At 40.4% G+C, this 24,173-nt stretch overlaps 1 protein-coding gene and 1 non-coding gene across 13 annotated transcripts in view; one reads left to right on the top strand and one right to left on the bottom strand.

The window, feature by feature from the left end:
* The window catches only part of NUBPL (NUBP iron-sulfur cluster assembly factor, mitochondrial), a 237,167-nt gene that overhangs the window by 77,252 nt on the left and 135,742 nt on the right, over positions 1 to 24,173 (top strand). The window lies entirely within an intron of this gene.
* On the bottom strand, positions 21,860 to 21,961 carry LOC138844846 (U6 spliceosomal RNA). The gene has a single exon (XR_016218776.1). It is a non-coding gene; the product is annotated as a U6 spliceosomal RNA (small nuclear RNA).

Here is a 24,173-nt window from a genome sequence, read left to right as displayed (position 1 = left end):
TTGCCTGTGCTCAGTTTCATTCTTTTGAGGCTTATTTTTTACTGTTGATTGGAGAGGTCAAGAGCAGCCCAATTTACCCGTCTTCCAAGGCAAGACCTTTCTGAGGGTTCTACCTAAGGCTCCCTGTATTGTGAGACCTTTTCTCTTTGACTGATGGTAACATAAACTACTCCCAGCTGTGCATGATCTCTGGCAGTTATGCAGTTTACAGTCTCCAGTGATTGTTTCCTCAGTCCTGGGCAGTTTTGTCTCACGCAGGAATGACTTCAGGTCCCCTCTGCAGTTCTGGGGAATCCTTGTTCTGTGTAATGCCTTTCTGCCCAGTTTTCTGCCTCATAAATTCAAGCTTCCTTGACTTCCCTAACTCTTGATTGTCTTTTCTCAACTCAGAAAAGTCACTAGGCGGTGTTTAGATTTTACCCTCCCTGTGCTGTAGCCTGGAAATTGCCTCTAGGGCAATAAACTGTGGCAGTCATAAGTCTTTTGTTTTGCTTTTCCCATTGTGACCTCTCTGTCTATTGTCTGATGTCTGAAAGCATGGTTTTTATGTTTTGTCCAGTTTTCCAGTCTTTTAAAGACAGAGAGTGCATAGGGACAGTTAGGGGGTAAATTCTGTTCCTGCTGTTGTTTTGTGGTCAGAAGCAAAGATCTTTTCATAACTTTTGCTTTTTCTTTCTTCCGCTAGGTAGCCTCTAGAGCTCTAAGAAGCCAGATAAGTCCATCATCTTTATAATCACTTTTGTCTTCTTAGCAATTGAGTAGCCATTTGTATTAATCTGTGTTCTCCAGTGATATAGAAAAATAGATACACACAGAAAGATTTATTATGAGGATTCAGCTTCCATGATTATGGAGGCTGACAAGACCCAAGGTCTGTATTTGACACGCTGGAGACCTAGAAGAGCCAATGGCATAGTTCCAGTCTGAATCTGACAATGGTGTAAGTTCCATGCTGAGTTCTGAGTTCATGTCCAAAGGCTGAAAACCTGTATCTGAGGTTGAAAACAATTAGTCAAAGGAGCAAACTGTCTCTTCCTGCAATTTATTCTGTTCAGGACTTCAGTGTATTGAGTGGTGCTCACTCACAATAGGGAGGGCAGTCTGCTGATTTGAATGTTAATCTAATCCAGAAACACCCTCACAGACACACCCAGAATAATGTTTAATCAAATGTCTGGCACTCCATAAGCCAGTCCAGTTGACCTATGAAGGTAACTATCATGCCACTCAATCTCATAACCTTGTCCTTCTTCTAGTTTTGTAATTACAAGTCAGGATAATATTAACTGCATTACATGTGGTCCCATTTCCTCCCAGCATGCAGACTATCCCTGAGTTCTTAGAGTAACTTCAGTCTCAATCTGAGAATCTTTCCTGGAGCCACTTTTCAACCAAAACACATAGCACATTCAAAATAATGTCACATGGACTGTGAAGATTGTGGGGAGCAATCCGGACTAGACTGAGTTACTGGAATTAAGACTTATTCTATGCATCTGCTCTCCCACTGTGGGGAGCAAACCGGACTAGACTGAGTTACTGGAATTAAGACTTATTCTATGCATCTGCTCTCCCACAATATGGCGCTGGGAGAGAAGTAAACAGCTTCCGCACAGCTGCCTCCAGTTCAACCAATAAACTGTAGGACTTGCTACTGATTGGAGGAGAGCAGCGTACTCGGCGTGTGGGCAGCCGAGTTGGGATTGGCGGAGGAGGACTATAAAGGAGGAGAGAGACGGCATGCACCAGGAACATCTATGGGGAACATCTAAGGGAACCCGTGCAGCCCCCCAGAGAGCCGGCCGGCGGTGTGCCGCTCCCCTGCGGAAGTGGGGAATGTGGCCAGGGGGAACTGCCCTTCCACGGAGGTGGAAGGGACAGTAGCCAACCCGGGAAGAACCAGCAGCAAACCCGGGGAGGGCCGAGCAGACGAAAGAACAGCGCAGGGTCCTGTGTTGCTCCTCCACGAAGAGGGGGAGCGACAAAGATGTGGAAAAGATGTGGAAGAAGTATAGGGCAACCACAAGAGGTAGTGTGGTAACTGGTGAGTAACAGTGGGTTAGACACTGTCTTTAGGTCTGAAGATGTGAGAACAGGGAGAAGAGGGAGCACATCCAAGCTGGGATCCAGTGACAGTCCTTTAGAGATATTTGTCTGTTTTGGGAGTAGCAGTGGCACTTGGACTATTATCCAGTCCGCCTGAGGTCACTTTACAGGGAGGAAGCTAGGAAATCAAATGCCTTGTTCTCCCTCTCCTTCTTTGCTCTCAACTACTGCTTTTGAGATAGTCCATGTGGGAACCCCTGGGCCAGAAGGTAGAGTGAACTTGAAGGCAGATGACAGATATTGTCAAAGACAGAGTTAAATTGTAGTAGTCACCTGGCCTCTTTCTTTCAGAAGCAGAGATATTTCAAGACACAAACCTGTGATTTGAAATGAAAGGAAATCCAGTATATAGGTTGTTACCTTCTTACCTTTCTGACTACTACTACTTCTTTTTAAAGATTTATTTATTTATCTGGAGGTAGAGTTACAAAGAGAGGTCTTCCATCTGCTGGTTCACTCCCAAATAGCCACAATGACTGGAGCTGGGGCTATTTGAAACCAGGAGCCAGGAGTACTTTGGCCATCTTCCACTGCTTTCCCAGATGCATTAGCAGAGAGTTGGGTCAGAAGTGGAGCAGCTGAGACATGAACTGGCACCCAAATGGGAGGGATGCCAGCACCACAGGGGGAGGCTTAACCTAGTATGCCACAGTGCCAGTCCCTCTGGCTACTGCTTCTGAAGTAGTCTTCTGTGTATACCCAGAGAATTGAGGAAAGCAGGGAGAAATAATGTTAGACAATATTTAGAATTGATTAAACTCATCACCAGCATGTTGCTGTTATTGTGTTAATAAGGAGGATAATGTAAACAATTGATGTTTGCCTTGGTTAATACCAGGGGACTCCAATTTAATCCCATCAAGGTGGCATGTACCAATGCCATCTCACTAGTCCAAGTGATCAACTTCAGTTCACAATTGATCATAATGAAAGGACTAAGAGTCAAAGGGAGCACATAAACAAGTCTAGTACCTGCTAATACTAACCGATAGAATAAATAAAGGGGAGAGTGATCCAACATGGGAAGCGAGATACTCAGCAGACTTATAGAATGGCGGATGTCCTAAATAGCACTCTGGCCTCAGAATCAGCCCTAAAGGCATTCGGATCTGGCTGAAAAGCCCATGAGAGTATTTCAGGCATGGAAAGCCAAGACACTCTGGCAAACAAAACCAAACCAAACCAAACCAAACCAAACCAAACCAAACCCACTAAATGAAAGATCTCTGTGAGTGAGATCCCAGTGGAAAGAACAGGTCTTCAAAGAAGGAGGTACCTTTCTCTGAAGGGAGGAGAGAACCTCCACTTTGACTATGACCTTGTCTAAACAAGATAAGAGTCGGAGAACTCAAGGGGCTTCCATAGCCTTGGAAACTCATGACTGGTGCATAGGGAGATTACTGATGCCATAAACAAGAGTGTCAATTTGTAAAGTCAACAACAGGAGTCACTGTGCACTTACTCCTCATGTAGGATCTCTGTCCTTAATGTGCTGTACATTGAGGCTTAATGCTATAACGAGTACTCAAACAGTATATTTCACTTTGTGTTTCTATGGGGGTGCAAACTGTTGAAATCTTTACTTAATGTACACTAAATTGATCTTCTGTTAAAAAAAAAAAGAAGAAGAAATTATCAACTCCCAACTTGACTCTCACTGGGATTAAACATGACAATAGGTCTGATCTGATTTCATCATCATTTAAAAAATCATCTATTATTTTTCACTTTATGTTTCTGTGTGGAAGCAAACTGTTGAAATCTTTACTTAATGTATGCTAAACTGATCTTCTATATATAAAGAGAATTGAAAATGAATCCTCATGTGAATGGAAGGGGAGAGGGAATGGGAAAGGGGAGGGTTGCGGGTGGGAGGGACGTTATTGGGGGGAAGCCATTGTAATCCATAAGCCGTACTTTGGAAATTTATATTCATTAAATAAATGTTAAAAAAAAATAGTAGGCCAGAATCCAGATTCTCCAGATTCTCTATAATCCACAATGTATTTTTAAGAAAAGGATCCAAAAGAGAGCATATTCATTTTATCAAAGTGGTCTATTCAACTGTGAAACATAGTAATGACATTATTTGTATGTAAGCTGTATTTTATGTGTCTCTAATACTTTTAACTTATTAATAGACAAGGATGGGTTATTTAGGTTTAATTCAGTCTTTGTAATTCATTAGGAAGAAGCTTGTTATAAACACAGACTCTGAGCCTTTATTGGTGATAGCTGATCATTATTAACCAATTTGGAGCAGCAGGGAAGGGTGCTGCTGCTTTGTATCTTTAGCTGTGTCTGAAAATTTTGAGTTTGTAGAAGCTCGATCCTGGCGTTCAGTGCACTCTACCTGGCTTCTGGCTGCCTTTGTGCAGAAGTATCTTTAAAACTGTACCTCCTCCTGCAGCTCTGAACTGAGGTAGGCTGCATATTGCAGTGGTGCTGTTGCTACACATTATAGGCACATATTTAAATTATTCTAAAAATGAGAGATGTATTTTTAAATTTATTTCACAAACTTACTTGAGTATTTTAGGAGCCCTGAGTAGAAATCAGTTTCATAACATTCTTGAGTTGGGAGAGATCTGTGCAGGTTTATTTAATAGATGAGATTGAGCTAAAGTCACATGGCTTATTAAATGTCTTAGATACAGTCACATGGTTCATTAGTGAAGTGCAGACATTGGAACCCAGATTTTAGGGTTACCGTCAGTAGTATTGTGCAGTACTGATGCTCTTTGTAGATGTTATACAATCACAGAATCCATAAATGCGTGTTAAACGAGGGCTTGGCTTCTGCCCGAATTCTGGCAGTAAGGGAGATTTTGCAGCATCATGTAGCAGTATTTGCTAATGGACTCTTCCTTATTTTGACTAAAAATTTCTTTCTTATAGCTTTCAGATTTTTTTCTTAGTTTTATCCTAAGAACCACCTAATTCTTTTTCCTTTGATAATCTCTGACCTATTCCTATACCATGATCACTTTTTTTTGTTTTGCATTAAAATTTTCATATCTTTAGTGGTTTTTTTTTTTTTCATATAATGCAGTTTGCAGGACTCTTACCATTTTGTTTGTCTTTTTGGCCATGGATGATTTTGCCAGGATCCCATTTGGAAGATTTCCCATTTTTGAACATCATTTTCCGACACATTCTGAAGGAATGTACTGAATGCACTTTTAATCACTCATTACAAAATGAAGAGCAAATGCAGTAAAAGATTAGTGACAGAATCAGGTAGTTTACTTCTTATTGCTTGTTCTTACCCAACTCTCATGGTTATGGAAATAAATAAGGAAATACTGATTGGATTAATCAGATTTACTTAATCTTTTGTGTTCCTATTTTTTTTAAAGGTTTTATTTATTTATTTGAGAGGTAGAGTTACAGTGAGAGGGATAGACAGAAAGATATTCTGTCTGCTGGTTCACTCCCCAAATGACCACAGTGGCTGGAGCTGTGCCAATCTGAAGCCAGGAGCCAGGAGCTTCTCCTGGGTCTCTCAGGTGGGTGCAGGGGCCCAAGGACTTGGACCATCTTCTACAGCTTTCCCAGGCCATAGCAGAAAGCGGGATGGGAAGAGGAGCAGCCGGGACTAGAACCGGCTCCCATTGGGATGCCGGCACCACAGCAGAGGATTAACCTACTACACCACAGTGCTGGCCCCATGTCACCATTTTTTTTTTTTTTTTAAGATTTTATTCATGTATTTTAGAGTTGGAGTTGCAGACAGAGAGAGGGAGAGTCTTCCATCCACTGATTCATTCCCCAGATGGCTGCAAGGGCCTGAGCTGAGCTGATCTGAAGCCAAGAGCCAGGAGCTTCTCCCAGGTCTCCCAGTTGGGTGCAGGGGCCCAAGCACTTGGTCCATCTTTCACTACTTTCACAGGCCATAGCAGAGAGCTAGATGAGAAGAGGAGCAGCCGGGGACACGAACTGTTGTTCAAATGAGATGCCGGCTCAAATGAAATGCCAGTGCTGTAGGCGAAGGCCTAGTCCACTGTGCCACAGCGATGACCTCTATTTCCCTATTGATTGTATCTCTTTTTCCCTGAAGATCATAATTCCTCAGCTTCTGTGAATAGACAGATTCCCAGTCACTGTGAGACACTTGAATGAATATATTACAGCTTTATCTGCTCATGCTCATTTTTAAAACCCCACATGGTTCTGGCCTTTTGACTGTTTTGATTTTGTTGTTCCATTTTTGCTGATAGCTGTTGCTACCCATTGGAAAATTTGGACTGTTTTTGTTTTTTGGACCTTTTAAGATATTTGGTCACATTTTAAAAATTATGAGCCTTTATGGTTAATAAGGTTGTTGAATTAACCACCCTAGAAAGTCAAGTAATAGATAACAGTGGTCACATAAGTTTCTGCTTTATAGTTTTGATTGTATAATGCCCAATTGTTAGTTACAATTTTTTTTAAGATCTATTTAATTTATTTATTTGAAAGAGTTACAGAGATGGGTAGAGATACAGATAGAAAGAGAGAGGTCTTCTAACCTCTGGTTAGAATCCCATCAGACAGTGAAGAGATTAGTGAAATCCAAGTACGCTACATAGAATATCTTCAGTTCAAAGCAGGCAATTAAAGATTGTGTTAAGAAGTTGGCTAGGGGTGGACGTTTGGTATAACAGTTAAGATACTGGGATTCCCACATTCTGAATCAGATTGTCTGGGTTTGAGTCCTAGCTCTGCCATCCAATTTGAGCTGCAAGCTAATGCCCATCCTGGGAGGTAGCAGCAGGTCATTGCCCAAGTATTTAGGTTCCTGTCACCTATATGGGAGACTCGGACTGAGTTCCAGACTCCTGGCTTTGGCTGATGTGGGCAGCCAACCAGTGGATAGAATAGCTCTGTTTGTCTGTCTCTCTGCCTCCCAAATAAATAAATAAATAAATAAATTTTTAAATAAATTTGTGTAGAAAATAGAAAGTGTGTGTGATATATTGGATTGCAAGGTCAGTCATGGGCTTGAAAAGTCCTGTTAACTTGGGGAGGAATTTCTCACAGTAGGCAGGTTGAACTCTCCTAAAAGAAGACCTTGGGTTCTGTGACCCTGCCTTGACTGTTTGACTACAAATCCATTTCCTTGTCCCATATCTTGGTAAATTTTAGTTATGAAGTAGATAACATCCATTGGTATGAACCTTTTAGTGTAATCATTTTGATAATATGTGTCTATTATTAAAAGTGTTTAATTCCTTTAAGAGAAACATGTAGCATTGTGACTTCAATTTGAAATGAAGATTAGTTTATACACATATACTAACTAGGATTATGTTTGGTTATGAGTGAAAGAAACCCAACGCAATGCTGGTTTAGACAAGATTGTTTATTTCTCTTTCATGTAGGAGTTTGGAAGCGGTTTCATCAGTACTGTATAACAGTTGTATTTCACAAAGTCCTCAAGAGCCAAGTTTTTTTCCATTTCACTATTACATCATACCTAGGAGATTTTAATATGAAAGATATAAAATAATCTGGCTAAGTGTTTTGATAGTGGGAGAAGACTTAAGAAATTGGATTTATTCTATGTATTAGTTTGGCTTATTAAATTTGTAAGAGTTGCTGGAGTGATTTTGGTTATTAGGTTTGCAGGGTTACCCTGGCATACATTTGAAAGGCTTGAATGAATTAGATGTATTTGATTTTGATTTGTAAATGTAGTTTTAAATGTTTAAGGCAACTTAACTAGCCTTATAATTGGGGATAATTGTTTAGGAGAATTTAATCTATAATGATTTGATTGAACTAAGGAAAAAAAGAATATGTGGAAGTAATTGTTTTATTTTGTATTAAAATTATAAATTACCTACAAAATAATGAGATTCATAAGATGAACTTAAACATTTGTAAAAATAGTTTCAAAACATATGACTTTAATTAAATATTATAACTACCTGTTGATAACCATTTTTACATCATAAAGTCTCATCTAAGGTGACATTCCAAAAAGTAAGCTTATTGCCGGCGCCGCGGCTCACTAGGCTAATCCTCCACCTCGCGGCGCCGGCACACCGGGTTCTAGTCCCAGTCGGAGCACCGGATTCTGTCCCAGTTGCCCCTCTTCCAGGCCAGCTCTCTGCTGTGGCCAGGGAGTGCAGTGGAGGATGGCCCAAGTGCTTGGGCCCTGCACCCCATGGGAGACCAGGAGAAGTACCTGGCTCCTGCCATCGGATCAGTGCGGTGCGCCGGCTGCGGCACGCCGGCCGCGGCACACCGGCCGCGGCAGCCATTGGAGGGTGAACCAACGGCAAAAAGGAAGACCTTTCTCACTGTCAATCTCTCACTGTCCACTCTGCCTGTCAAAAAAAAAAAAAAACAAACAAACAAACAAACAAAAAAAGCTGTCTTGGAATATTGATACCATTTTAGATCTTTGGATTTTTTTTAAGATTCTAAGTTGTTTCTAAAACTTTAACATTTTTTTTTTTTTAACATGGGTGATATTCTTGAGGAAGGGGGATAACTCAGGCATTGAGTAATACATGTTTAAATTCTCCTTCTTTTGTAACTTATGTAATGGGAGAAGATACTTGCAAAGTGTATGTCTGATAAGATATTATTATCTAATAAATAAGGAACTCAAATAACTCAATAGCAACAAAACAAATAACCCAAATAAAAATGGGCAAAGGATCTTAATAGATATTCCTGTCTCCCTCCAAAGGAAAAAAAAAAAAAAGAATACAAATAAGCAACATCACTGATACACAAGGAAATGCTATTAAAGCCACAGTGAGGTATCATTTCACACCTTGTGTGGCATGGTGAATATAGTTAATAATAATGTATTGTCCATTTGAAAGATGCTTAGAGATTTTAATACCACAAAAAAGTGATGTTTGTGACGTACTGGATATGTTAATTAGCTTGATTAAATCACCCAACTCTGTGTGTGGGTGTGGGTGTGGGTGTGGGTATGTGTGTGAAAATGTCACTTTGTATACTGTAAATATAGACAATTTTTTGTTAGTGAGAAAACTAAATTTACAAATTTACCTTATAGAAATGATGGCCTTTTTCTGTCTTCAGTCATAATATTTCCAGTATCTGTGCTTTAATTTTAAAGAAATCAATATATAAAACCAAAATTTATGAAAATATCAAGTGTATTGGGAGCTTTCTAGAATTAGGACATTTTCCTCTGTATCAGATATCCCTGAGGCTAGACCATATCCTACTCTTTCTTTTGTAGAACTAGTTTTGGTCACACATTTTTAAGTTTTCTGGTGATTATTTGGTTAGTGTCTTTCTTTCCTAAAGACTTTATGTTTCTTTATGAAAGGTACTGTATCTGTTTTTCTTTTCCACTGTCAACCCAGCATCAAACCACATGCTTGCTGTAAGGTAGGCATTTAATGAATATGTTGAAGGAGTGAGGGAACAGAAAGAATTGTCTTAGATAGCAAGTGTTCATTGAGACTTTAAAGTAAAATTTCTGGGTGAGGGTTGAGGTGCAGTGGGTTGAGCCTCCACTTAGGACTCCTACATTCTTTATTGGTGTACCGGTTTGAATCCCAGTTACACTGCTTCCAATCCAAGTCCCTGCTAAGATGCCTGGGAAACAGCAGATGATGGCTCACGTACTTGGGTTTCTGCCACCCCTTTGGAAAATCCTGATGGAGTTATTTGTTCCTGGCTTCTGTCTGGCCCAGCTCTGGCCTTTGCAGCCATCTGCAGAGGGAGCCAGCAGGTAGAAGATCTTTCTCTGTCTCCTCTTTCTCTCTCTCTTACTCCCTATCCTCCATTACTCTGCTTTTCAAATACATACATACATAAATATTCTTCAAAAATGAAATAAAATGTCTTTTAATAGAAATGTAATTTATATGTAGTCTTCTTTCAAGGAGTACAGCCACTACAAAACTTAATAATTGCCTATAACCATACATGGCACAGAGTGGAATCTTTAAAGCAGTCAGTACTTTAGAAGTGCTTTATTGGCAACCTTGTAACCCAAATCACAAAGCTCCTCAACTCTTCAAAGTTTCATTACCATCCTGGACAGCCTCCCATGTACTGTGGTATCTGAGACCTCTGTTACTCTCTGCTTCTTATTCCTTCTTTCCACTGATTTCTTATCTGTAAAGTCTTAAGCTCCTAAATCTGTAGTATATCTAAATGAGTGATATAGTAAGACTTTTATTGTCTATACAGTACCTTTATGGCAAGGAACTGGCTTCTGAGTATTTGTAAATGTGTTGTTTTTAATGTTAGCTTTTCCTAAAATTTGTTTATTTACATTCTGTAGTGATACAATTCTATTATACCTTTTTTGTTATGTTAGATAATTTTTTTCAGTAGTACTCTTAAAATAATTGTTCATTTTTATGTTTCATCCTTTCCCTTTTCTCTAAAAACAAATTGGGTTATGTAATTCATACTGATGTTACAGAGGCCACACTAAAGCCAGTGTCTTGTGTTTGCTGTGTGTCTTTGTTCTGTTATGTACTTTTTGGGTTCTTAATTGCATCTTTTTGTTTGCAGTCATAATTTTTTTTGTTAAGCATTTAAAAATTTTTATTTCTTTTCTTTTTCCTTTTTCGGAAAGGCAGAGACAGAGATCTTATATCTGCTGGTTCAGTCCTCAGGTGCTCTCAACAACTAGGGCTGGGCAAAGCCTGGAACTCAATCTGGGTCTCCCATATGGGTGGTAAGGACTCAGCTATACCCTAGGAGGCTCCTAAGGTGCACAGTGGCAGGAAGTCAGAATTGCAAGTGGAGCTAAGACTTGAACCCAGGCACTCTGATAAGAGATGCAGGTGTCTCAAGTAGCATATTAACTGCATCAACCACCTAACTCTTACTTGTTTACATTGTTTTTTTGTTCCTTCACAGCATACACATTCACAGGCATTTTAGTCACTGTGGAAGCACAATTTTATGTTAGGCCCTTCTTGTGTGGCTTAGATGCATTTTTCTTATCCAGGCATATCACTTCCATTTTGCCATCTTGTTGCCAAACATTTTCTTTTTTTCTGTGTCCATTTATTGCTACTGAGTTTCAAATTCCAACTTATGAATCCCTTGTACTCGTAGCTCACAATTGCTGCTTAAAAATGAATTTGAAATTTTTAGAAGCCTTGTGGACTGATAAAAGAAAATTAGTCATATATGTCATATACATCTGATAAGAAGGCTGGAAACATCACTATATAAACAGAATGACTGAGCCTAAGAGAAAGCTAATTAAAAGATATGTCAGAACAAACAAAAAGGTCAACTGCACTATTACTAGCTAAGACCTTTTAATTAGTTTGAAAGCTGCTTCAAATTAAATACAGAATAGCATGGTATGTGAAAATATTGGTAAATAGTTGCAGAGATCTTATTTGGGCATCATCGACCAATAGAAGAAACCTGTTCCTGTACTAACTAAACTTCCAGCTATGTGTTACCTTCTGGTTTCATAGGTGTTACAATGACCTCAGACCTGCTTTTTTTGGATATGAATGTGGGAAGAACGTGGAATTGAGGAGGAAGTAGGTCTTGATTCAAATTTTTAACTGCTTCTTTACTGTTTAACTGTTTAGCTGTTTAACTTTGGCAGCTTAATTTAGTTTTCTTATCTTCAGGCATTCTGTTAGAAGCATGACAGGACTGGCGCTGTGGCATAGTGGGCTAAACTTCCTCCTTTGGCACTGACATCCCATGTAGGTGCCAATTAGAGTCCTGGCTGCTCCTCTTTCTATCCAGATCTCTGCTATAGCCTAGAAAAGCAGTAGAAGATGGCCCAAGCACTTGGACCCCTGTACCTATGTGGCAGACCCAAAAGAAGCTCCTGGCTTTGGATCAGCTCAGCTCCAGCTGTTGTGACCATTTGGGGAGTGAACTAGTAGATTGAAGACCTTTCTGTCTGTCTCTCTCACTACTGTAACTCTACCTCTCAAATAAATAATAATAATAATAATAATAATAATAATAAAAAAAGCATGTCATTTGAAGACCTCATGTATTATATGATGACAACATGTCCAAGGTCAGAACTACAGAGTCACTGTCTTAGTCTGCTTTCTGCTACTGTAAGAGAATACATGAGACTGGGTAATTTATAATGAACAGAAATTTATTTGGTTCATGATTCTGGAGGCTGGGAAGTCCAAGAGCATGGTCGTTCAAGAGTGAGGACCTTCGTGCTGTGTCATCTCATGTAGTGTTACCAGAAAAGCAAAGGGTCCTTATATTCGCACAAGAAAGAATTCAGGTGTGAGACAGAGAGTAGTGGAAAGCAAAATAGCAAGGTTTATTAGGGTAGGGACATCTGTAAGAACGGAAGGACACCTCTCCAGACAGGACCTGAGAGAGAGTGTGTAGTTTACATTTAGGCTGGGGCTTTTAAGGGGATGGGTCTTGCCTTCCCTCCCCTTCTCCTTCTCCTTCTCCTACTGAACAAAGGACTTGTTGGATGTAAATACAAAAAATTCCTTTCTGAATTTTCCCCCTTAAATTATCAGAAGGGGAAGCCTGGCTGGCATCACCCCGCCTTAGAGGAAGGATGGTTATCGGGTAGAAGGGGCAGAACCCCCTGGAAGGTCATCAGGATCTGGGTAGGATGTTTGACATGCAGATACTGGGCTGCACTTGGAAGGTTATCGGGATGACTTTGAGAGGTGGATGCTGGGCCTAGATGTCAATTCCTTAGGCCTTTGTCACATGCACATAAGCTCATTTCTGACTTCCTACCTAACACTAGAACACAGAAGGTCAAGAGAGGGAAAGAACAAGAAGGGGCTGAACATGCTTTTGTAACAACCCACTCCTTTGATAATGATGTGCATCCTGCCTTTATGACCTAATCAACTTTTTTTTTAGCGATTTATTTATTTATTTGAAAGTCAGAGTTACACAGAGAGAGGAAAGAGGAGAGAGAAGAGAGAGAGAAGAGAGAGAGGGAGGGAGAGAGGTCTTCCATCCAATGGTTCATTCCCCAATTGGCCGCAATGGCTGGAGCTGTGCCCATCCGAAGCCAGGAGCCAGGAGCTTCTTCCGAGTCTCCCACATGGGTGCAAAGGCCCAAGGACTTGGGCCATCTTCTACTGCTTTCCCAGGCCATAGCAGAGAGCTGGATTGGAAGTAGAGGAGCTGGGACTTTAACCGGCGCCCATATTGGATGCCGGCACTTCAGATCAGGGCGTTAACTCGCTGCGCCACAGCGCTGGCCCTGACCTAATCAACTTTAATTAATCCCTACCTCCCAGCACTCTTGCAATGGGAATAATTTTTCCTACACATGAACTTTGAGGGACATTGAAATCATAGCATTCCAATCCCAGTTCCCCAAATATATATCTTCGCAATGCACAAATACATTCTTGCCATCTCTGTAATCTCCACAATGTTTTTTTTTTTTCCCAGCATCATGTCAGATTTCCCAAGTGTAGAATCTCATCTAAATAAGTTCTAGGAGAGACAAATTCCTCTTCACCTGTGAGCCTGTGAAATTAATAAGTTATGTGCTTTCCAAAATACAGTGATGGGACAGGCGTAGGATAGACATTCCTGTCTTAGTGCACTTTCTACTGCTATAACAGAAAACCAAAGACTAGATAATTTTGTGAACAATAGAAGTTTACTTGACTCATGATTCTAGAGACTGGGAAGTTCAAGAGCATGGTACAGGCCTCTTGTGCTGAATCAAAACACAATGGACGGGCAAACAAGGACCTTTGAGTTGGAGGATGGAAAGAGAGGTCTAAAGGTATAACAAATCCAAAGTCGCAATAATTAATTTGATCCTGTGATAACAACACTAATCCATTCTTGAAGACAGAACTCTCATGACCTGATCACTTCTAGCAGTTCCTACCTCTTAATGGTGTTATAGTGACAATTAAATTTCTTTTATTTTTTATTATTTTTTATTTTTTGACAGGCAGAGTGGACAGTGAGAGAGAGAGACAGAGAGAAAGGACTTCCTTTGCCGTTGGTTCACCCTCCAATAGCCGCCATGGCCGGCGCGCTGTGGCCGGCGCACCGCCCTGATCCGAAGCCAGGAGCCAGGTGCTTCTCCTGGTCTCCCATGGGGTGCAGGGCCCAAGCACTTGGGCAATCCTCCACTGCACTCCCTGGCCACAGCAGAGAGCTGGCCTGGAAGAGGGGCAACCGGGACAGAATCCGGCGCCCCGACCGGGACTAGAACCCGGTGTGCTGGCGCCGCAAGGCGGAGGATTAGCCTAGTGAGCCGCGGCGCCGGCTGTGACAATTAAATTTCACCATGAATATTGGAGAGGACATTAAAGCATAGCAATTTCCATTCTAGAAAGGGGAAGTAGGCAAGAAGTAAAGGGTAATTGGTTCTGAATTTTCCAAAATCCAGCAGATAAAACATTATGCTTTTTCTATTTTAAAAAGATTTATTTATTTAGTTATCTCTATCCATCCATCTATCTGAAAAGCAGATTTAGAGAGGGAGAGACAAAGCACAAGATCTTCTATCTGGGCCGGCGCCGTGGCTCAATAGGCTAATCCTCCACCTTGCGTCACCGGCACACCGGGTTCTAGTCCTGGTTACAATGGCAGGACTTGGCTAGGCCAAATCCAGAAGCTTCATCTGGTTGCCACCTTCTGCTACTTTTCCAGGCACATTAGCAGGGAACTGGATCAGAAGTGGAATGGCCAGGATTGAAACAGTGTCCGTATGGGATGCTGGCATCACAGGAGGGTGGCTTAACCCACGGTGCCACAACACTGGCCCCAACGTTAAGTTTTAAAGCTGGAGAATAATCTCCTTTAACCCATGTCTTACATCTTGAGAAAATTGGACTTGAGGTTGAACCCCAATCCTCCCAGGTGGCTCTTACCCTGTGGTTTTGTGGGGCTAAGTCTACCTGCAACTGTCATGGGTTGGAGTCTTGTGCCTTTAGCTTTCCTAGATTAGATTTGCATGCTGGTCACTCTTCAGTTCTGGAGTCTTGGTAGCTGTCTCACACCCATGGCTTCTCTAGGTATTGCCTTAATGGAGCTCTCTGCAGTGACATCACTCCTATGGCTCTACAGCCCATTGTCATATTAGGGCTCTTTGTAGTGGATCTGCCCCTGTGGTATCTTCCTGAGTCCCAGTGACTGTCCATGACCCTTGGAAATCAAGTTGGAGGCTTTCATGCTCCACAGCTCTTAAATTTTGTGCTTCTGCAGAAGCAACACCATGTGGACTCTGCTCGAGTTTACAGCTTGTACCTTCCAGAGCAGTGAGTTGATCTGCACCTGGGCTTTCTTGCACCTTGCTTAGGTTGGCCAAGTCCTGTTATGCTGGAATTTGAGGATCAGAGGTCTGAGGTGCGTTAGGTAGTGAATGCTGAGGTCTCACAGGTACTTCTCTAAAACCTTACCTTCAAGGTCCTGCTCTGGTCCTGTGGTGAGAGGGAACCCTTCAAGGAACCCTGAAATGCTGTCAGTGTATTTCTCTCACTGTTTTAATGAATAGAACCTTGACTCCCTGACTTGGTAATCTCATTAGCAAGTAGTGTCTTGGCCACACCCTTTGTGTTCCTAAAGAACATATACATTTTTAACCCTCAACATGGTCAGACTGCGAATTTTCCAGATCTTTCCTCTCTGCTTCTCTCTCTTTTTTTTAAGTTTTATTTCTGTTTATTTGAAAGACAGAGTTACAGAGAGAGGTAGAGACACAGAGAGAGGTCTTCCATCTGCTGATTCACTCCCCAGATGGCTGCAATGGTTGGAGCCGGGCTGATCCAAAGCCAGGGACCAGGAGCTTCTTACGGGTCTCCCATGTGGATGCAGGGGCCTAACGAGTTGGGCCATCTTCTACTGCTTTCCCAGGCCATAGCAGAGAGCGGAATTGGAAGAGGAGCAGCAGGAACTAGAAGCGGTGCGGGGATGCCAGCGCTTCAGGCCAGGGCTTTAACCTACTGCGCCACAGTGCTGGCCCCTCTGCTTCTCTTTTAATTATAAATTCATTTCTAAATCAGTTTGCTCTTCTTGCATGTTTCAACATGTAGTTAAAAATACCATACAACTCCTTTAATATTTTTCTTAGAAATTTCTTCTTCCATATATGTCACTTCACCACTTCTACATCCTATCTTCCACAAAGTCCTCTAACATGGACAGAATTCTGCCAAGTTCTTTGCAGATGTTTAACAAAAGATGGCTTTTATTCCAGTTTCTTCATTTCTGTCTGAGGCCTCATCAGAATGCCCTCTTACCATCTGTATTTCTACCAAGGTTATGATCACGAGGACCAGAAATCCCTAAATGATTTTGACGCTCCCTACATCATTTGTCTTTTTCTCAGCACTCACCAGAATTACCCTTAATGTTTCATTCATAGAAACCCAGACTTTTCCTAGCCCACTTCTCCATGTTCTTTCTTTCTTTTCTTTTCTTTTTTTTTTCACATCTCCAACAGATTTATTTTTTAAAGGAAGAATTGAGAGAAAAAAACATGGGAAAGACAAATATGGAATAGAAAATAAATACAAATGCAAGCTGTTTGGCTAATTGCTTTATAGCCACAACAAACTGGTACAGAGAATGCCCTGTACAAAACGCAATAAAGATTCAAAGATTGAGGTGTTCCCTTAGCAAGGCTGAAGATTCAGTCTCTGGTATTTGGAATTTAGGCTACAGTTATTTTTCGATGGATCATTGGGTTTATGGTAGAGTCCATGCTTTTAACCAGATTTGAACAGAAGAATGGCCACCTGGCCCAGGTAGAAGTAGATGAAGTGTTTGGTTTCCTGTGTCACATAACTACCGAAGTTTCTCCCCACAATAGAGTACCAGGTGGGGTTGTACTTTTGTCAAACTGCTTGTTGTGGGCTGTGATGTTGTATTTCTCCAGCACTTGAGTAGCGCACGTCACTGAATTCTGTTGCATCTCTTCAGACTTGTCTGCGTGTTTTTTTGTTTTTTTTTTTTTTTTTTGACAGGCAGAGTGGACAGTGAGAGAGAGAGACAGAGAGAAAGGTCTTCCTTTGCCGTTGGTTCACCCTCCAATGGCCGCCGCGGCCGGCACGCTGCGCTGATCCGAAGCCAGGAGCCAGGTGCTTCTCCTGGTCTTCCATGCGGGTGCAGGGCCCAAGCACTTGGGCCATCCTCCACTGCACTCCCGGGCCACAGCAGAGAGCTATCCTGGAAGAGGGGCAACCGGGACAGAATCCGGCGCCCCGACCGGGACTAGAACCCAGTGTGCTGGCGCCGCAGGTGGATTATCTTATTGAGTTGCGGTGCCGGCCTGTCCACGTTTTTTGATGACCGCACATGGTTACAGTGGAGCTGGGGCTGACTGACTGGACTGATCTCCTGGGGGAGGTGCTGACACTGAGGCCAGGCAAGAGACAGCGTGGCTACTGAAGCCGTGGCACAAGTCTCCATGTTCTTTCAAACTACCCATTACCCAGCTCTAAAGTCACTTCCATGTTTTTAGGTGTGTTTTAGAGCTATAACCTCAATTCTGGTACCAAAATCTGTTTTAATCAAGATTCTCCAGAGAGACAGAACTGTAGGAGATAGATACATAAATACGTATGGGCCAGCTCTGTGACACATTGGGTTCAGCTGTGGTGCTGTCTGCTTCAGTTCTGATCTATTTCGTTGCTAGTGTGCCTGGGAAAGCAGCAGAAGATGGCCCAAGACCCTGGGTCCCTCCCACGTGGAAGACCTGGAAGAAGCTCTTGGCTCCTGGCTTGAGCCTGGCACTTTCCTAGTCATTGTAGCCATTTGTGGAGTGAACCAGCAGATGGAGGATCTCTCTCTGTCTCTCCCTCTCTCTCTGTAGCTCTGCCTCTCAAATAAATAAATAAATAAGTCTTTTAAAAAAGAAGTACACACATACACACAGAAGGACAATTTAAAAAGCTTATGGAAAGTAGAATTAAAGGATACATTTATTTTGGTGCAGAACACTTGAAATCCATGTGTAATTTAAAATCAATACACATTTTGCATGAAATTTTTGAAGATCATTTTTATGCATGGATTTCAAAAATTTTTGCACCAAAATATATTGTTCAATTCTGTTGTCCACAAACTTTTTGAAGTCCCCTTGCATGATAGGAGATATATTAGGAGAATCGGCTCACATGATTATGGAGATTGAGAAATCCCATGACAGTGTGTCGGCAAGCCAGAGACCCTTGGGTTCTGGTCGCATGGCTCAGTCCAAGTCTTGAAAGCCTCACATCCAGGGAAGCTGATGGAATAATTCTCATTCCAGGACTGATGCTCTGAGAACCTGAGTAGGACTTGCTAGTTTAAGTCCTGGAGTCCAAAAGCTGGAGGGCCTGGAGTTCAGTGTCCAAGGACAGGAGAAGAAGGCTATAGCTCCAGGAGAGAGGAAGGGAAAGAGCTTTTCTTCTGCCTTTTCTGTTCTGAGACCCCAACGGATTGGATGATGCCTGCCCACATTGAGGCCAGATCTTCTCCACTCAGTCCATCAGCTCACATGCCAATCCTCTGTGGAAATGCTGCACAAACACACCAAGAAGTAGTGCTTTGTCAGGCCTCTAAGTATTCTTTATTGCAGCCAAGTTGACACCTAAAATAACCATGACAGCTAGTTTCTTACCATAAATAATATTTTATGGCAATAAAAATGCATAATGAGCAAGTATGGGGGCAGAAGTCTCCTTTAATATCTATTTCCTTTTTGAATATTGAGCTACTTTCAAGATTGTTGTGGCCAATATATAAACATGGGTTTATGAGCACCTGCTGTGCTCAGCAAAGGGAATATAATAGTTGGGGAGGCTGAATAGAGACATAAACAGATAAATAAACAGGATAACATTTGTGAAGTGTCAGGTGCTGGAGGAGATTAGAAGAGGGGACAGTTAGGAGGGTAAGGGGCTAGCTTGTAGGCAGCTCTAGAGGAAGGGGAGTTAAATAAGCAGAAGGGAGGATGAGGATACCCTTGTAGTTTTTTCAAGTATAAAATGGAGATAGTATTTTCCTAAAAGATTTTTTATAATGATTTAGTAAAATGAAGTGTCTAAAATACCTGGGTACTTTGTGACACATATTGTAACTTCTGTTATTGTTATTCTTTTAGACTAAACATAAGTGTTTCTTTGGATTTACCTTTGTAATTTTTCCTTCTTAGATGCCAGACTGCTTTTTTAACTTAGAGATGATCGTTTCATCTTAAACACCAACTAGTTACTCAGAATATAATGTTGAAAAAATTCTCGGATCATACCTGGTGTCAGAATGGGAAGGGAAGAATGCTCTGATCACTCACTGATGCCAAGGCAGGTATAAAGTAGGCTGGAGGCAGGAAGTGGCAGTATATAGGTTATTGGAGTAACAATATATAAAAAAGTATTTATCATCCTTGCTTGAAGTCCTGTTATCTCCTGTTTGTAGCCTTCTATCTATTTTTTTCTTATTAAACCATGCAATATAAAATGGCAAGATTTGGAAAGTAGGATACTAAATTTATTCCTGCATGTCTAGTTATTCACTAAATTAGCTCCAGAGTAGACAGGAATCCGAGATGTCACCCCTGCACCAAAATATCTCTTATGCCTTACCACATTTATATTCTAGAGGGTTAACACTTTCCACTTAAAAAACAACACTTAATATCCTCTGAAAGGCTTAAGTTCTGAATGTGATTTACTTCAATCAAATTGTTTTCCTAATGGCAACTGTCTACATGAGAAAGTGAGAGTTTTGATTATGGAAGAGATGGGTTGGAAAAGAGGGGCAGGTTTTAATTGGGAAGCAGGCTGGATTATGGGAAAGATATGCCTGAACGACTTCCAGCTTTTAGATTGTATATTCTTGAATAACTTACAACTTTTAGATGTCAGAGTGTCTGGGGTGGGAGAGTAGAGTTCCTAGATGTTACTGAAAGTGTGTTGAGGACAATATTTTTAATACTAAAAGAGCATAAAATTGCAAAAACATTAAAAATTTTCTTTATAATCTATTCTCTAGTTTCCTAAATTCCTTTCCTTTCTACTTCTGTATGCAGCATTATTATATTGCTTTTTCGCTGCCCAGGTAGGCATTTATTTGCCCTCCTTCACTCACCTTCTTTATCTAAATCCTTCTTTTCTTCTGAGTGAACACATAAGGTATTTAAACCTCTTCTGGATACCATTGTTTATAACTACTGTCTCACCCAGCCATGGAGTTCTCCTAAGAGAACAGTAATGAATACAGCTCATTTCTTGCATCTGATTTCTTCTAAGAAAGGACTTTGTTTCAGAAGGAATGGACAAATGCATGGTGAGGAAGTGGAATTGTACAGTTTACGCTGGAAGACCTCTCCTACTTTCTGAGTAGTCCTGAGTCTCTGCATGTTTTCTCATTAACATATGGATAAAGGCTTGTTTTTATAAAACCGGTTTTAATAAATTTTTCATTTTTAAAATATATATTTTACTTACATAATCTTTAAAATTTATGAAATGAAGTTGTATGTTCTTGGTTGTATTCTCTGTCCTCATTTTGAATAATGAATTTAATGCTTCTAGTTGTATGATTTTAATTTTTTTGATATACAAATATATTCCTGAACCTTGTTATTCAACTATATTTAAACCTCTTCTTTTAGTGTAGGGGACCCAGGGAACAGTGTAGAAAGTCCAGATGTTTCTCAGGCTTAATGTGAATATGAAGCAAATGGTAATGTCTACCACTGAGTTGTTTCACAAATGATAGTGTCCTAACAAAAAGAAGATTTGATTCTAGATCGGCTGTCCTTGGAACATTTAGTGCTGTCAACTTTAATTGGGAGATTTCAAGCAACCTTTCTTTGTCTATTTCCTTTTTACCTAGCTTTTCAGTTTGACATAGTCACAGTGCCATTCTTTCTAGGTTGGCAATTAATTTATAATATAAAAGCAGTGTCTAAATCTGTTTGAAACCTACTTGTGACATAGAGTTGGTAAATTAAATTCACACTTGTTAGAAATTGTAGGACTTTCTTGTATCAGAGTGAGGAGTGTACAGCAGAATGTCATTCTGTGAGTGTCATTGTGGCCATTGAACTAGTCTGACTTACAGTAAGAATATTTCTGTGCTTTAGTATGTGAGTTATCATGAAGATATGATGAGATTAGAAACAATGATCTCTGTCATAATAACTTAGATTTATGATGGCTTCTTTAAAATGTTACTGTTCACAGAGCAGGGAGTTACAAAGTTTCTGTATAAACTTTTCTTTCTGTTAAAATTTTAAAGCTTTATTTTATATATTTGGAAGGCAAAGAGATAGACAGAGGTTGCCCATCTGGTGGTTCATTCCCCAACTGCCTTCTGGCTGAGTCAGGTTGAAGCCAAGAGCCCACAACTCAAGGTCTGTGTCTGTCAACTTGGGTGTTTGAGCCCCAGTAATTTGAGCCATCAACTGTTGCCCCCAGGGTGTGTATTAGCTGGAATCAGTAGCAAAGCTCTCAAACTCAGTTGCTCTATATGGGGTATAAGTTTCCCAAGAGAAGTCTTCACTGTTGAGCCATCAAGTAGTATCTTGTAAAATTTTCTTTGAGATTTACGTAGAGGAATTGCTATATACATTTGAAAAAAACACCCTCTAAGGTGAAAAATAATTTGTGCTTGTATTCATGAATTGTTCAGAGGCTTTCTTCATTAGTTAAATATGAGTTCAGACTATGCAACATTTCATTTCTGGGAATTTTATTAATCAATTTAAAGTAAAATGCTTTTAGGCAGTATTAATTCTGTTTTCTGATGTATGGAAAAGATAATGAAGAATGGGACTGTAATTTTGTTTTTAATGTATATTCTTGACATTTTTAAGAGTTTTCTATACATTTTTCATGTTAACATTTTACATATTATCCTTGAGCAGGGGCCATGCTAGTCTCTGTATCATTCCAATTTTAATATGTGTACTAGAAGTGAACACCTGTTAAATTTTGAAGAAACACATTTCCCGTGGGGATGAATCTGCCCACGTTGCTGAGCTTTCTATTTGTAATTCATCATTCATTAACTGTAATAAATATTTAGAGTTACATAGTCATTTTCTTTGGTTTGGGATCTAACATACTGATGAAGTAAATCAAAGATTAGTTCTTAATTTAGTGTTATAGATTTTGTTTTTTTTTGTTTTGTGAAAGGATTTTTGACTATCCTAGTTTCAATTTTCAATGTCAGTTTGAACTTCAAGCCATGTTTTGAACATAGTTGAACTACTTACGTCACTGTCTTCTGATAGAGTTGTAAGTGAAGATATATCTTTTTTCTTCTATTTTATATTGGTGTACTTTTTACCATATTATGTTAGCGAAAGTTAATGAAGAAGAAATTAATTAACTGGATGATAGATGAAAAGAATAGCCTGACCATATTACAAGGAAAGAGTTTAAGAAAAAAACCAAAGTGTGAAGAATAGCATGAAAAGCTCCAAAGGAAGTCTACTAGGAGTTCTAGAAGGACGTAATAGAGTAAATATGATTGAGGGCAATATTTAAAGAGGGAAGAGTTGAGAATTTTTCAAAAATAGAAATAAAATTCAAGACAATGATAGCAGATAGGTTGGCCTAGGGGGAAGGATGATTAGTTTTGATCTATTCAAAAGAGAAGAGGATAGAGGTATTGATTCATTTTATAGGAAATTCATAAATATGTTTCTTTATATTACTTAGTAATCACTATGACAGATGGGCTGATTTCCACACTAAAAGACACAAAAATGCAAAAGGGGGAAACCCTCTCAATCAGAAAAGAAGGCTACCAAAAAAAAAAAAGTGAGTCTAAAAAATATTCAAAGTAGGACGATAGAAATAAATCAAGCTACTTGCATATCAGCACTATAAATATAAATGTATACACTCTCCAGTTAAAAGACTGATTGTATGCAAAAACCAAACAATTCAGATAGATAAGGACTGCTTGCAATCTATATCACTAAAACCTAAAATGTAAGTAGAATAAAAGTAAAAGGAGTGCAAATCAGGTGAAATATTAACCAAAAATATATAGAATGTACTTTTCAAGCTCACTCTGAACATTTACAAATATTGACCATTTGGGGCCAGTGCTGTAGTGCCAGCATCTGATCCAGCTCCCTGCTAGTGTTCCAGGGAAAGCAGTGGAAGGTGGCCCAAGTGCCTGGGCCTCTGCACCCATGTGGCAGACCTGGATGAAACTCTTGGCTCTTGGCTTTGGATCAGCCCAGCTGTGACCATTGTGGTCATTTGGGGAGTGAACCAGCAGATGGAACATCTCCTTCACTTCCACCCTCCCCCTTCTCTTGTTTTCTCCTTCCCTCTTCCTCTCTGTAACTGCCTTTAAATAAATAAAAATAAATAAATAAATATTTTTAAAAGAATGGACCATGGCCATAAATTGACCATGCCACATAACAAGTTTCAATGCATTTCAATCATTGGTATCATTCGTATGCACATTTCCTAGTCTCATTGCATAGTTAATTTAGATGTTTGTAACAAAATGGCCACCAAAGGCTGGCGCCACGGCTCAATAGGCTAATCCTCTGCTTGCGGCGCTGGCACCCTGGGTTCTTGTCCCGGTTGGGGTGCCAGATTCTGTCCCGGTTGCTCTTCCAGTCCAGCTCTCTGCTGTGGCCCAGGAGTGCAGTGGAAGATGGCCCAAGTGCTTGGGCCCTGCAGCCGCATGGGAGACCAGGAGAAACACCTGGCTTCTGGCTTCGGATCAGCGCATTGTGCCAGCCGCAGCACTCCGGCTGCAGTGGCCATTGTGGGGTGAACCAACGGAAAAGGAAGACCTTTCTCTCTGTCTCTCTCTCACTGTCCACTCTGTCTGTCAAAAAAAATAAAATAAAATAAAAACAAAATGGCCACTAAAAATACCTGCACAAAAAAAAAAAGAAAAAGAAAAAAACTGCACATTTGAAAATTAAAAACAGTTTCCAAGCAAACTCTGGTTGAAATAAATACTGTTGGGAATGAAAACCTGTGGAATATAGCTAAAAACAGTGCTATAGTTTGCAAGTGGCTTCTTGCACAAGAGTTCATGGGTTGAAATTCTGTACCCATTATGAGGTATTAAGAGGGTGGTAACTGGAGCAGAAGTGTAGCCAGGTGGCTAAGATGCCAATTAAGATGCCTGTGTCCCAGATTGGAGAGTATGCT

This window comes from Oryctolagus cuniculus, chromosome 12 (genome assembly GCF_051225735.1).
Source record: "Oryctolagus cuniculus isolate XC-2025 breed Fujian yellow rabbit chromosome 12, ASM5122573v1, whole genome shotgun sequence".
Lineage (NCBI taxonomy): Eukaryota > Metazoa > Chordata > Mammalia > Lagomorpha > Leporidae > Oryctolagus > Oryctolagus cuniculus.
The sequence above is the reverse complement of the archived record's forward strand: the minus strand, read 5'-3'. Positions and strand labels throughout refer to the sequence as shown.